Below are 14,012 nucleotides of genomic sequence, written 5' to 3' on the forward strand. Positions count from 1 at the left end.
AGAGCCAAACGGGTGGGGCCACAGCAAGCTGTACCATGGGTACCTCTCCGCTCACATGATCCCGCAGCGTCACCGCACTGCCCGTCAGGGCGCTCCCTTTAAATAGAGCCGCCAAGCCGGCAGCCCCAGCACTGTAGAAACCTCTCCCTTTTTTGGTCAAAAAAAAATGGATTTCAAATCAAGAGCAGCCAAGGACAATGCAATAGGATGATGCTGGCAGCTCCACAAACGAAAATGACATGCATGCATGCACTGGGAATCATACTCCTATTTCTCAGTGCTGCTGGCTTTCGGGTGCTCGGCCGCAGGTCACGCAGACGTTCAGGTGGTCCGCAGAGAAGGCGCCGTTCATGTCACCTGAGCACGCCGGCTCCAAGGGGGGGGGGAGGAGGGGGGGGGAGGAGGGGGGAGGAGGGGGGGGGAGGGGGGGGAAGGGGGGAGGGGGGTAGGAGGGGAGGGGGGGGGAAGGGGGGAGGGGGGGGGAGGAGGGGAGGGGGGGGGAAGGGGGGAGGGGGGTAGGGGGGGGGAGGAGGGGAGGGGGGGGAGGGGGGGGGAGGAGGGGAGGGGGGGGAGGGGGGGGGAGGAGGGGAGGGGGGGGAGGGGGGAGGGGGGGGGAGGAGGGGAGGGGGGGGGAGGAGGGGAGGGGGGGGAGGGGGGAGGGGGGGGAGGGGGGAGGGAGGGAGGGGGGGAGGAGGGGAGGGAGGAGGGAGGGGGGGAGGAGGGGAGGGAGGAGGGAGGGAGGGAGGGAGGGGGGGGGGGGAGGGGGGGGGGGAGGACCGTGGCCACAGTCCCACTGCTGCTTTCAGGGGCCACAGTGGTGGTGTGGGGGAGAGGGATTGATTCTCGGAGCTGAAGATTATACCTACGGTGGTGGGTGGTGGGGTAGGTAAGTGCTTCCTCCTGGCCAGGTTCTCCCCTCTCAGGTGGCCTCCTGACAGCCGTGTCGGGGTGGAATAGGCGGCCTGACCTCGGGGTATTTTGGCCACCTGAAAAGTGTCCGATCAGGGCTTCTGCCTTTCCACTCCCATGCCACTATTAAGTGATCCCTCTGCCGTAGGTGCTCTGCGATTGCGCTTGAGGTGGTGGGGTGGGAAAGGTGAAAAAAAAGGCAGAAGACCACTGTTTTAATGGTCCCAAAGTGCACGGTTTCGGAGCGCCAAATGGGCCAATGACCATTTTTCTCAAACACAATATTTCAGTAACAATTGGATCAAGAGCAGTGATTCTCAACCTTCTCTCACCATTCACATTAACACCTTAAGAAATCCCTTACTAATCACAGAGCACCAATGGGATTGGGATGACTTAAAGTGCGATGTGAGTGGAAAGGAAAAGTTTGAAAACCACTGTTTTAATCGTCCCAAATTGACTCATGAGATGCACAGTTTCAGAGTTGCCAAAGGAAATGGGCCAATGACTTTTTCTCAAGCAAAATATTTCAGTAACAATTGGGTGTTGAGTAGTGATTCTCAACCTTTTTTCCCACACTCCATACTGTCTTAAGCAATCCTTTACTCATCACAGAGCACCCATGGCATTGGGATTACTTAAAGTGTAGGTGAGTGGAAAGAAAAAGGTTGAGAACCACCGGTCTAGTTCTGTCTGAAACTATCCAGTAGTTCTCAACTTTATTTTTCTGCTCACATACCACCTTAAGTAGTCCCTGACTAAACACAGAGCACCTCTGCTATAGGATACCAGAAGTGCTCTGTGGTTAGTCAGGGATTACTTAAGGTGGTACGTGGTTGCAGGGCCCTCAGGTGCTGAAGGATCTGGGCCTCCACTTGCACCGTATGTCAGCATCCTAACAAAGTTTTTAATTACAAAGGAAACTGCATTTCAAGAGAGGGTTTGCTTCAAATATATTGGTGATCCCACTGTGTATAGTATTAGTGTACTGCAGTAAATGACATAAATGCTCTATGCTCAGTCAGAGATTACTTCAGGTGGTATGTTGGTGTGTGAGTGGGGGAAAAAGGTTGAGAACCACAGGTGTACTGTGTATAGTATTAGTCTCCTTATTGAATGAAATATAGTCATGCTCCAGAAAGAGTTCAGAGAAATTTCTAAGATCTGGAATGAATGGGTTCTCTTAAGTGGAAAGGTTGAACAGGCAAAACTTGTATCTGCTGGAGTTTAAAAAATGAGAGAGGTGATTAGAATGAAATATGTATGTATGATTGAGGTGTCTTGACAGATTGGATGTGGAAAGGTTTCAGATACAACCTCTTCTAGGAATATCTAGGACTGGGATCACTGTTTAAAAATATGGAATTGCCCATTTCAGACAGGTTAAGTGAAACTTTCTCTCTGAGGGCCATGAGCAATTGGATACTTCAAGGGGCACTGGAACCAGAATCTTTGAATATTTTGAGTCAGAGATAGATAGATTCTCAGTGAGTGGTAAAATGGTACTGAAGGTAGACTAAGAAAATATAATTGATTTGAATTATGTATATTGCAGAGTAGGATTCTAAATTGTAGGTGTATTAATATATCTTTAACATAATAGCAGAAGTGTGAATTGAGAACCATCATCAATGCTATGTTATTTCATCGAAGATAGCATTCTGTATGACTTTAAAGAGAGGAGAAAGTATTTATTTTTCCAGGAAAAAGGTCTGGAGGATTATGAAGTACAAGATACATCAAGTCAAGTCATCTTTAAATGAGTTACCAATCCAGAATATGGACTGAGACTTTCACTGTACGGATGAACACTACACTCTGATTCAAAGACATTATCTCTAAATGTAAAAAAAAAATTAAAACAAGATGGTAAAACTAAAACAAATTCTGAAAAAAACCCATCTTTTAGTCCCTTCACGCTACAAAATTCCTTTTGTCAACCTGAATGAGAGGAATAGTACAGTACGAGGGGCAGTACGGTTGTCATAGCAGTTAGCGCAACGCCTTTACAGTGCCAGCGATCAGGACCGGGGTTCTGTAAGGAGTTTGTACATTCTCACCATGTCTGCATGGATTTTCCCCGGGGGCTCCAGTTTCCTCCCACTGTTTATAATGTACCTAGGTAAATTGGGCAGCATGACTCAAGGGCTATATTACATTTTTTGAGAACTGTGTTCTCAACTATCTGCATCTTCTAAGTTTAACTGGAGATAGCATTCCAAAAGCCTTTGGATGTAGTTCCATTTATTCTTTCTTTGGTTCCATGCCTTTATTGAAATCTGAGAGCCGCCACAACTCAATCTTGTTCATCCTCACCTTAAGCCAATATGTAATTATCAGTTGTAGGAATTTTAGTGTAAACTCAAGGAGAGGGTTCAATTATAGCATTGACAAACATCTACTTGGATTGCCAAGTTGAGATGAATCTCCTTAGGAAAATAATACATATTTAAAAGGTACATCATTCTAACTCACCACCTGCAACGTACTAGCATAGTCTTTCATCGATTAAGGAAAAGAGTATTTGAAGATCAAAACCTTAGTCCTTGCAGAAACATTTGGTTTAATACATTGAGGCAATCACTAAATGCTAAATGTTTCTGAGACCAAGTCTGCCTACAGCAGACATCTCATGGCACTTGAAAAAGATCACTATGTTGCTTTGCTGTTTCTAAATTAATTCAAAGGACATGCAAACCAATGTCATTGTCATCTGCCAGACCAATTGAGGGCCTAATTATATTCAGTCTGCTGGGATGGGCAGACAGTTCTTGTTGTTCTTGTGCCTGACTCCAGACTCTCTAAGTACATATTCGATCCCCAGCTATAGATTACCAGGCAGAGTGAGGAATAGTTTCAAATATAGGCTCAAAGCCTCCTGGATAAGTGCAACATTCCTGCTGAGTCTTGAGAAACTTGGGTTCATGATCGCTCAAATTAAAGAAAGGGCACTTGAGATGGCCTTGAGAATTGGGAACACACAGAGGCATCATGTGAAGCGCAGGTGAAATGCACCCCTCACAGATTATACACTGGAGGCCCACGGCCTCCACCTAATCCATCAGTGAAAAAGTCTTTGGTTCATACTCCAGCTCATTAATTGCCTTCGAGCACAGAATAGCAGTGTGGAAGTAAATTGTCCTTGATCTCAAGGGGCTAACTAAGAAGAACCAGAGGAAGAATCATTTTATTGAATCCCACATCATCCAGCAAGTATAGGGAAGGAATATGGCCATGGGTTGGGATCTTAAGAATGGGAAGATATTTAATGCCACTTTGCTTTTTGTCTCAAATAAAGAACAGCTTATCCTTACTTTCAAAGTTTTAAAACATTGCTGTTTTTTTACATTAATTGCCAATGAGACATGATGCAGAAATCTAGCATAATAATTATAAAAAGTAGCCTTTACACCATCTCAATTAAATCAAAGAGCACTGTTTCAATTACTTGGCTAAATCCTGTATGTAGAACGCTGATAAAGTTTTTTTTTGATCTTTTCGTACTTTCCCATTGTTTCTTTTTGGTCAATGTAATCATAGAATTTCCCTCAATTTCACTCTTTGTATCTGATTTAACTCTATTATATGTATCCTCCTCAGTTGTTCCTGTTTTCTCAGTCGTTAATTTAAGTATTGAGGATGTGCCATGTTTGGTTAAGGATATACTCTACTGTTCTTGTCTTTCACTAATTCCCAAATGGCCCATTGCCCTTGCTGCATTGTTAGCAGCTCACAAGAATGCCTGAAAAACTCTGATGTGTATCCAGTGAGTGCACTGGTCCAGGGAGAATTTCTCCCTTTCATTTTGGCTTGGTACAAATCTTTGCCAATTAATTCACTGAACTCCTCAGGAGTTAGAGACCATGTGTGTGCGAGTTATTACTTCCATTTAATTGCCAGCTTCTCAGCTGCATTGCATCAAACATATTTTCAGAAAGCTGATCAGAATCCTTGCCAATACAGTGTTGTATTTCAGGGTTCTTGTATTGATCAATCTGCAGTTGTCCCAAGACTGTTTTAGATACGTAATTTGTCAAACGACCATGAACAGTTCATCTCAACAATGTGCTGGGATATGTATACAACATGACAAAATAATGGCCTGGGGTATTTGTATAACTGTACCCTTGCATGTGACATAAGATCAGAGAGAAAAATGAGCTCTCTCAGCTCAGTGATACAATTACAGGATCAACAACTGACCTCACTCTCGACATTTAATAATATTCAAAATAAGGCAAAGCCTAACGACAAGAAATGCATATCCATAGTTGGTTTAGTTAAATCCTAGAGTGATGCAACTTCAGGTGGAATAATTATTTGAATATTAATACTCTAAATGCATATTTTAACTAAATGGTTTGATTAAATAAGTTATTTCTGGTTAACTATCAAACAACTCCGCAGAGAAATCAGTACAAGTCAAGAACTGCGACATCTACTTTCCTTTTGAAAAATTTGCCTCAGTTCATATGTAATAAACCTGGAAATTTTGATTAAAGCATCATTAAAACCACGTTACATCAACAATTTTTTATGGTACAGCAAAATTAAAGGTATCAACCAAACTGTAAAACTTGATTTAAACTGATGACAAAAGTCAATGAGTCAAGTGTGCAGATTTCCTAAATGTTGTTGGGTCACCTGGATGTCAGAAATTATGCCATTTCATCAAGTCTACAGCAACCATGAAGAATGGAACATGGAAGACTCCAAGTCAAGAGCTTGCACTTGGTTCAATTAGGAAATATTAATCTGGCTTTGATTCCAAAAGATGTTAAAAAAAAATTGGCCTTACTGTCATCCTTTGGAACTCCAGATATCATATCTAAATGACATTTCCTACAAGTAGACCACATCTTATGCTAGAAGAAAACACATATTCATCCCTCATCACTGCCAACGTGTATGTGGTAAAAATACAGTCTAAATCAGAGTCAAGGAATAATATAGTGCACCTAAGCACATTTGTGAATGAAATAAAAATGTAGTTTGATGAAAGATTTCAGCAAACAAATTCATGAAGTTGTAAGAGATCTGTTCTGCCATTGGGCGTTACGAATGCTGGACTTGTGGACACTCATACACATGAACAGACTCCCTCTCTTAATGCCATTAAACTCAGAGGTGTGACATACATTTGTTACCTCAACCAGCAGAACTAGTTTTTTTTCTCCCTCTCTGTTTTTAGAATTTGTTCTTTCTTACCAGTCTTTTCAATATTGCGAAGGTAGAGTTACCATATCAAGTGACTTCTGTGTATTTTTTAACTTAAGGACAAAATCAACTCATGGACATTAATGAAAACCAAACCACTTTATTACATAGGGTCCACTGATAAACAGAATCATTTAAGTTTTCCTAAACTTCATAAAATCTCTCCACTGAGGTCAATTGGATCAATAGGTACACGTCAGTGATTATACTTTACACAAGCCTCCTCCAACTTCACAATCTTCCTCTAACAGCAAAACCTGCCATTCTTTCCTTAATCATATATTCTAGCTTTCTCCTAAGGACATACATGTTATTTGCCTCAACCAGTCCCCATTGGAAGATAGTTTAATATTCTCACTGATTTCCCAATCAGTTTTATTAGTGACTGAGATCTCACCCACCTGTGAAAACAATTTTTCAATTCATATCTTATCAAACCCATTGAAGACCAATTAAGACACTACACAATTTTGATCTCTTCCAGGACTCCAGGATTTCCCAATAAGAACATAAGAAAAAGGAGCAGAATAGGTCATGGAGCATGCTTCACCATTCAATGGCTCATCTCCATCTATAAAGGGGTAACAGTAACCCTTGATTTCTGGAATAATCTTTATTTGTTCCCCTGATATCTTAATGTTTTATGTGGAAGCTAACTTTGGAACTAAGGCGAGAATATATTCCCCATCTCCCACTGCTCTCAACATCATGTTGTTGAGACACAATTTGAACTGTGGCAATCAGCATGGAGAAGGGTCTCCCACAGTCTTTGAGGCAGGAGGTTCCAGCTTTTGGACCCAATGATGAATCCAAGTCAAGATGGTGTACCTTTTAGGGAACTCCCAGTTGTGCTATTCCTATATACCTGCCACTTTTTTTTAACTATTAATGAGGCAAGATATTGCAATATGTGCAGTCAACATTTTACAGCTTTCAACACCAGCAGTATGTTTCTTCTCCAATTCATATATCAAAACAAATAATATTCACCAGAATGATCCAACATATTTAAATATCAATCTTTGTGAGCAACTGCATGTCACATACTCCCCTAGATGTAGGTGTGGGATCTCAGCAGTCAATTGTACCGCTAACAACATTAATCTATGCCGGGGTGGCCAAACCATGGCTCATGAGCCACATGTGCAGCTCACAGAAATATGTTGGCTGAGAAAGAAATCAGACGAGCTGGCACTCACAATGGTAGTGTTAGTGGGTGTGGCTTGTGATTGAAACTATTTGGAATGTATACCATTTATACGTGTGTAATAGTCGATACCATGGAAAAGTCAACCTGCCTATTTTTAGCCTTGGCTGCCTGCCCATCTCAGCTCCTGACACCCCGACTGCCATCTCTTGCCCAGGCCCAGGCCCTGGCTACCCGCCCAACTGGAGTTCCTGACGCCCCAATCATGGACTCTTGCCTAGGCCTGGTTGCCCTCCTATCCAAGCTCCTGAAGCTCTGGCCACCCTCCCATCCAAGCTCCTGACACCCCAACCACAAACTCTTGTCTAAGCCCCAGTCACCCACCCATCCGAGCTCCTGACCACATAGACCACCCGTTCTGGCCACCCACCCTACCAAACTCACGACACACTGACTGCAGGCTTACCTGGCCACCTAAATTTTACCCTAAAAATTGGTCCACAGAATTCAACGGTTACACGAGCAGATATGGTATGTATACTTGTTGATTATTGAAACTAATAGAAATTATCAGTTTAAAAACTACATACATGAATAAATATTATGATGTATGTATATTTCAATATTTATATAAATTTTTAGTAACAAAATGCATGTAAGAGTAAAAACGTGTATGTAATTTTTTTTCATGTTTTGCAGCTCTGAAATTTCTAAAGTTTATCGTATGTGGTTCTTATATCAAGCAGGTTTGGCCACCCTTGATCTATGCAGCCTTCTTAAAAACTGAAGGAAAAAGCACTCATTGAAGACATCTCCCAGTATATTTTCACTGGAAATGTAAGATGTGAAAGATGGTTCCACATGAATTACATCCTGATTTCAAAATTTAGATTTATTGTCAGAGTACATGGATGACATTATATACAACCCTGAGATTCTTTCTCCTATGGACCAGAATTTTTACTTATTGGTAGTGAAAAAAAATTCTGTACTCAAGAAAAGATAGGTCTACAAAAGAAAGAAATACACACAGGAAGGACGTGCAAACAAACTGCACAATACAGAAAATAAATATTCAATAACAATTAAGGTGCAATGTAAGAGCCCTTAATTGAGTCTCGATTTGAGTTTGTTGTTAAAGAGTCTGATGGTGGACGGTAGCAACAGTCTTGTGGCACCTATAATACTTCTTTCCTATTCATAACAGGGAGAACAGAGCACGTCCTGGTTGGTGTAGATCTTTGAAGATCGCTGCTGCTCTTTAACGGCATCGTTCCATGTGGATTTTCTCAACGAAGGGGAGAGTTTTGCCTGTGATGTACTGACTTTTGGAGTGCTTTCTAGTCAGAGGTATTGGTGCCCCATACCTGGCAATGATGCAGCACACACATCTGTAGAAGTTTGCAAAGGTTTCCGATATTACACCAAACCTCCACAATCTCCTGAGGAAGTGGAGGGACTGATGTGCTTTCTTCATGATGGCATTGGTATGTTGGCACCAGGATATTGAGATCCTCTGAGATATTGACTCCCAGTAATTTACATTTGCTCACCCATTTCACCGCTGATCCCCCAATGATCACTGGATCATACACTTCTGGTTTTCCTTTCCTTAAGTCTACAATCAGTTCCTTGATTTTGATAATATTTTAAATTTTTTTTAAAATTTAAACATACAGCAAGGTCCAGGCTCTTTTGGCCCATGAGCCCATGCCACCCAATTACACTCAATTAACCTACACCTCCAGCACGTTTTGAACAATGGGAGGAAAATGGAGACCCCGGGGAAAACATACAAACTCCTTACAGTCAGTGCAAGGTCCCGATCACTGGCACTGAAACGCTGCTGCACTAACCACTCTGCCAACTGTGCTGCACACTGAGTTGAGATTGTTGTTAGTACTCCATTCTCCCAAGTTTTCAATTTCCCTCCTGTATGTGGACTCACCCCCCTTTTTTATTCAAACCACTTCCGTGGTATGAACAGCAAATCTGTAAATAGTTTTGTTGATGTACCAAGCCATGCAGTAATAGGTGTAAAGTGAGTAGAGCAGGGGTCGAATTGTGCAGCCCTGTGGTGCTGTTGGAGAATGTTTTTGCCAATTCACACTGATTGGGGTCTGGAGGTAAGGAATCCAGGATCCAATTACACCGTGGGGTATTGAAGCCCAGGTCTTGGAGCTTGCTGTTTAGTTCTGAGGGGATGATGGTGTTGAATGCCAAACTAAAGTCAATAGAAAACAACCTGATTTATACTTCTTTGCTGCTCATGGATTTGTGTAGAGCCAGTGAGATGGCGTCTGCCACATCGATCTTTTGCTGTGGTAGGCATCGCTCAGGCAGGAGCTGATATGCTTCAGCATCAGCCTTTCAAAACTCTTCATTACCGTTGATGTGAGTGTCTTCTGTCTCAATCTATAGGGCACCCACTATAACTCTGACTAATTTTCCTTTCAAGATACCCCTAGAAGCTTATACAGCCTTTTTACGTGTTCTTTTTATATTTCTCACGACATGACTACAAATTTACCAATGACACCACATTGTCGACAGAATCACAAACAGCAATGAGGAAGCATACAGGAGGGAGATCGATCAGCTTATTGAATGGTGGCACACCAGCACCTTGCACACAACGTTAGCAAAGCTAAGGAGATGATTGTGGACTTCAGGAGGAAGTCAGGGGCACACGACCCAGTTCTCATTGAGGGCTCAGTAGTGGAGAAGGTCAAGAACTTCAAATGCCAACATCTCCGACGATTTGTCCTGCAGCCTCCATGTTGATGCAATCACGAAGAAGGCTTGCCAGCGGCTATATTTTGTGAGGTGTTTGAGGAAATTTGGTATGTCACCGAAGACTCTGATAAATTTCTACAGGTGTACCGTGGAGAGCATTCTGGCTGGTTGCACCACTACCTGGTATGGAGGCGCCAACTCTCAGGACAAGAATAAATTTCAGAGGGTTGTTAATCTGGCCTGTGACATCACAGGCACCAGACTTCACTCCATCGAGGATACCTACATGAGGCAGAATAATTCGATGAAAGAGATTTGGGGAAGTTTTTCAGAACTTTTTGTTTACACAATTTTGTGAGTTTTATCAGTATTTATTGGTTTGTTAATAGCATTTTAATTCAATTGCAGGAACTCTATTACTTAAAGAGAGACCATAGATGTCTCTGCCAGCCAGAGAAAACCTTCCATCCTAATCCCAGTTTCCAGCCCTAGATCTGAAGCCACGAAAATAAATATAATGAAGGTTTCAGTCCCCACCCCCTTTCCAGTCAGCGGAGTTTCAGACTCCAACCCCTTCTACATCAAAGGGTTTTTCTCATCTTGCTCTTCTTTAAGTCAACACTCTTTGATTTTGGCCCCTCCATTAACGGAAGTAGATTCTTTCTATTTCTCTTTGGCTTGGCTTCGCGGACGAAGATTTATGGAGGGGGTAAAAGTCCACATCAGCTGCAGGCTCGATTGTGGCTGACAAGTCCGATGCGGGACAGGCAGACACGATTGCAGCGGTTGCAGGGGAAAATTGGTTGGTTGGGGTTGGGTGTTGGGTTTTTCCTCCTTTGTCTTTTGTCAATGAGGTGGGCTCTGCGGTCTTCTTCAAAGGAGGTTGCTGCCCGCCGAACTGTGAGGCGCCAAGATGCACGGTTTGAGGCGATATCAGCCCACTGGCGGTGGTCAATGTGGCAGGCACCAAGAGATTTCTTTAGGCAGTCCTTGTACCTCTTCTTTGGTGCACCTCTGTCACAGTGGCCAGTGGAGAGCTCGCCATATAACACGATCTTGGGAAGGTGATGGTCCTCCATTCTGGAGATGTGACCTACCCAGCACTGTTGGATCTTCAGCAGCGTGGACTCGATGTTGTCGGCCTCTGCCATCTCAAGTACTTCGATGTTGGTGATGAAGTCGCTCCAATGAATGTTGAGGATGGAGCGGAGACAACACTGGTGGAAGCGTTCTAGGAGCCGTAGGTGATGCCGGTAGAGGACCCATGATTCAGAGCCGAACAGGAGTGTGGGTATGACAACGGCTCTATATGCTTATCTTTGTGAGGTTTTTCAGTTGGTTGTTTTTCCAGACTCTTTTGTGTATTTACCAGTACTCTATCTACACAATTCATAATTTTAACTACTTCAACTATCTTTCACACCAATCTCCTCTCTTTTAAAGATAATCGAGATGATCTCATAGCTTCATCATAATAAATTCCACCACACCTTCCCTGGTTCAATCATGTCTTCCTGTAGTGTGTTAACCAGAACTACTCGCAGGACTCCAGCTGTAAACTATTGAAAGTATCCATGATAGATTGTCCAATTCAGGTTCTAGCTATAACTTTTCTGTTCTTATATTCTATGACTTATCTGATAAAGGAACCTCTTAATCACATTACAACTTGCTCTGCTATCTTTCAGGATATGAGACATACATTCCAAGGACCTTCTGTTCCTTTAACACTCCTCCTTATCCTCCTTGTTTATGCCTTGTTATCCTTTGCACGAACCCAAATGCTTCACCTCATAGTTGTCTGGATTCAATTTCATTTGATATTTTTTCTGCCCAACTCGACCAGCTATATCTTGCAATCTTAGGCTAGTATCCCCATATTATCAACCACAGGGCCAAGTTTTGTATCAGCTGATACCTTCCTCATCATACCTCCTATATTTAAGTCAAAATCATTAACATGTTTGACAGACAGCAAGGGTCTGCGGCTGAGCACTGTGGAACCTTATTTTTAATAACTAGCCAGTCATAAACATGCCTGTCATTGGGCCAATTTGTATCCATTTTGGCACTCTCCATTGAATCTCATGCATTTTAACATCTTGATCAATCTTGCTGTATCGAACAACAAAAGCCTAAGTAATTCTACATAGATTACATCAAATGAATCTTCCTTCAAAAAAGTTCATTGATAAATGCAGAATTTTACAATTTTTTTAGATTTTAAATTTAAATGTTTTAATTTAAATGTAGACATATGGCAAGGTGACAGGCCCTTTCAGACCATGAGCCGGTGCTGCCCCAATTACCCTACAACACCCAGTACATTTCGAATGGTGGGAGAAAAATAGAGCCCCTGGGGAAAACCCACGCAGATATGGGGAGAACGTACCAACTCCTTAGAGACAATGCAGGATGACTCTCCTTAATGTCCTTTTCTTAGTGAATGTTGATAATAGTCTCTCAGAAGTGATTTTAATCTTGCGCTCACGAGAAAGTTAAACCAACTGGCACAGAATTGCATGGTTTGTCCCTCTATATAAAAAAAAAGTACAACATAAGCAGTCCTAAAAACCTGCATCATTAGCTCTGACACGACATAAAAATGAAATAGCTGATTAAAGTCTCTACAATTTCCTTCTTTGATTCCTTTAACAGTCTAAGATTTACTTCTGGGTTCTGGCGGCCAATTTATTCAATATCAAGCACAATGAACCACATTAATTCCTCCTCTCTTGCTTTGCTTATTTGTCCTTAACTTCAATATCGACATTGTCACATTTTCCAATTAAAAGGCACAATGAGAATCTTATCCAAACCCACCACCTCCACAATGGATACCATTCTGGCCCACAATACGTTCACGTTCTCCTGATGCTTTTTTTAAATACTTTATTTAAAATAAAACCACTTAGCAAACATATCACAATATTTCAAACTTAATCCAAATACATGTGGTATTTTACAAACAAGAAAAAAGAGAGTAAAGAAATACAAAAGAAAGAAAAACTTCCTATTAATCCCCACCCCCCTCCCCCAACCCTCTGCAAACGAAAAAAGAAGAGGGACAAGAAAACCATTTTCTGATACTTTTAAACATACAAATATTTATAAAGACCTATAAGAGAAAGGGTATGTTCGAGCTTCATTTAAATTTTAATACCAACAGTTTGTAAATATGGGCTTGTAGTGAGGTTCCTACGACTACAGCTGGGTTATAGCTCACAGTTATAGCCCTAAGGTGGTAGCTCGAATCCACAGGAGAAGAAAGACACACAAATCAGTAGAGAGTATTTGACACTGAGTTTATTCAGTGGCAGCTCTGCCACGTCACCACCAGGGCATGGCTTGAGTGGGCCAGCTGCTGATTGGTTACCTCGGATGCTTGGGCCCCGATTGGGCCCCCTGCGATCCACCGACAGTGATTGGCCAGTTTCACTGCTCTGCCGACGGAAATGGGCATTTCAGCCCACACAATGCTTTTCCGGTCACTGCGTTCAACAGCCATTTCCTGTATCAGCCCAAGGCGCAGGCCAAGGGCCGCTACAGGCTCCATATTTTACAAAATGTATGATATTTATCTCTTAAATTATGTAATTTTCTCAAGTGGAATACAATTCTGAACTTCTGCATGCCATCTATCCATTCCCAAATCAGTATCTGACTTCCAAGTTATAGCAATACATTTTCTATCCATTGGCAAAGCAATTTGAACAAATTTTACTTGATACATATTCAGTTTTAATTTAGGTTTAATCCCTCTAATATTTCCGAGTAAAAATAACATCGGATCCTGTGGGAGTCTTACTCCAATTATTTGTTCTAATAAATTACCTATTTCAAGTCAAAAGAGGTTTAATTGTGAAACACTGCCAAATTGAATGCAAAAAAGTACCAACTTCTTGTCCACTAACCTGATACTCTATGTGGTTATTAAATGTACAGAATATTTTTGAATACTTGAATATTTTTGCCAATACCTTTGCATGCTTTCCTAAAATGC

General features: G+C 42.0%; 1 protein-coding gene across 2 annotated transcripts in view; it reads right to left on the bottom strand.

Moving 5' to 3' along the window:
* Window positions 1–14,012, bottom strand: part of LOC138736017 (guanine nucleotide-binding protein G(s) subunit alpha) — a 327,065-nt gene that overhangs the window by 199,801 nt on the left and 113,252 nt on the right. The gene's annotated exons all lie outside the window — the stretch shown is intronic.

Source organism: Narcine bancroftii, chromosome 6 (assembly GCF_036971445.1).
Source record: "Narcine bancroftii isolate sNarBan1 chromosome 6, sNarBan1.hap1, whole genome shotgun sequence".
NCBI lineage: Eukaryota > Metazoa > Chordata > Chondrichthyes > Torpediniformes > Narcinidae > Narcine > Narcine bancroftii.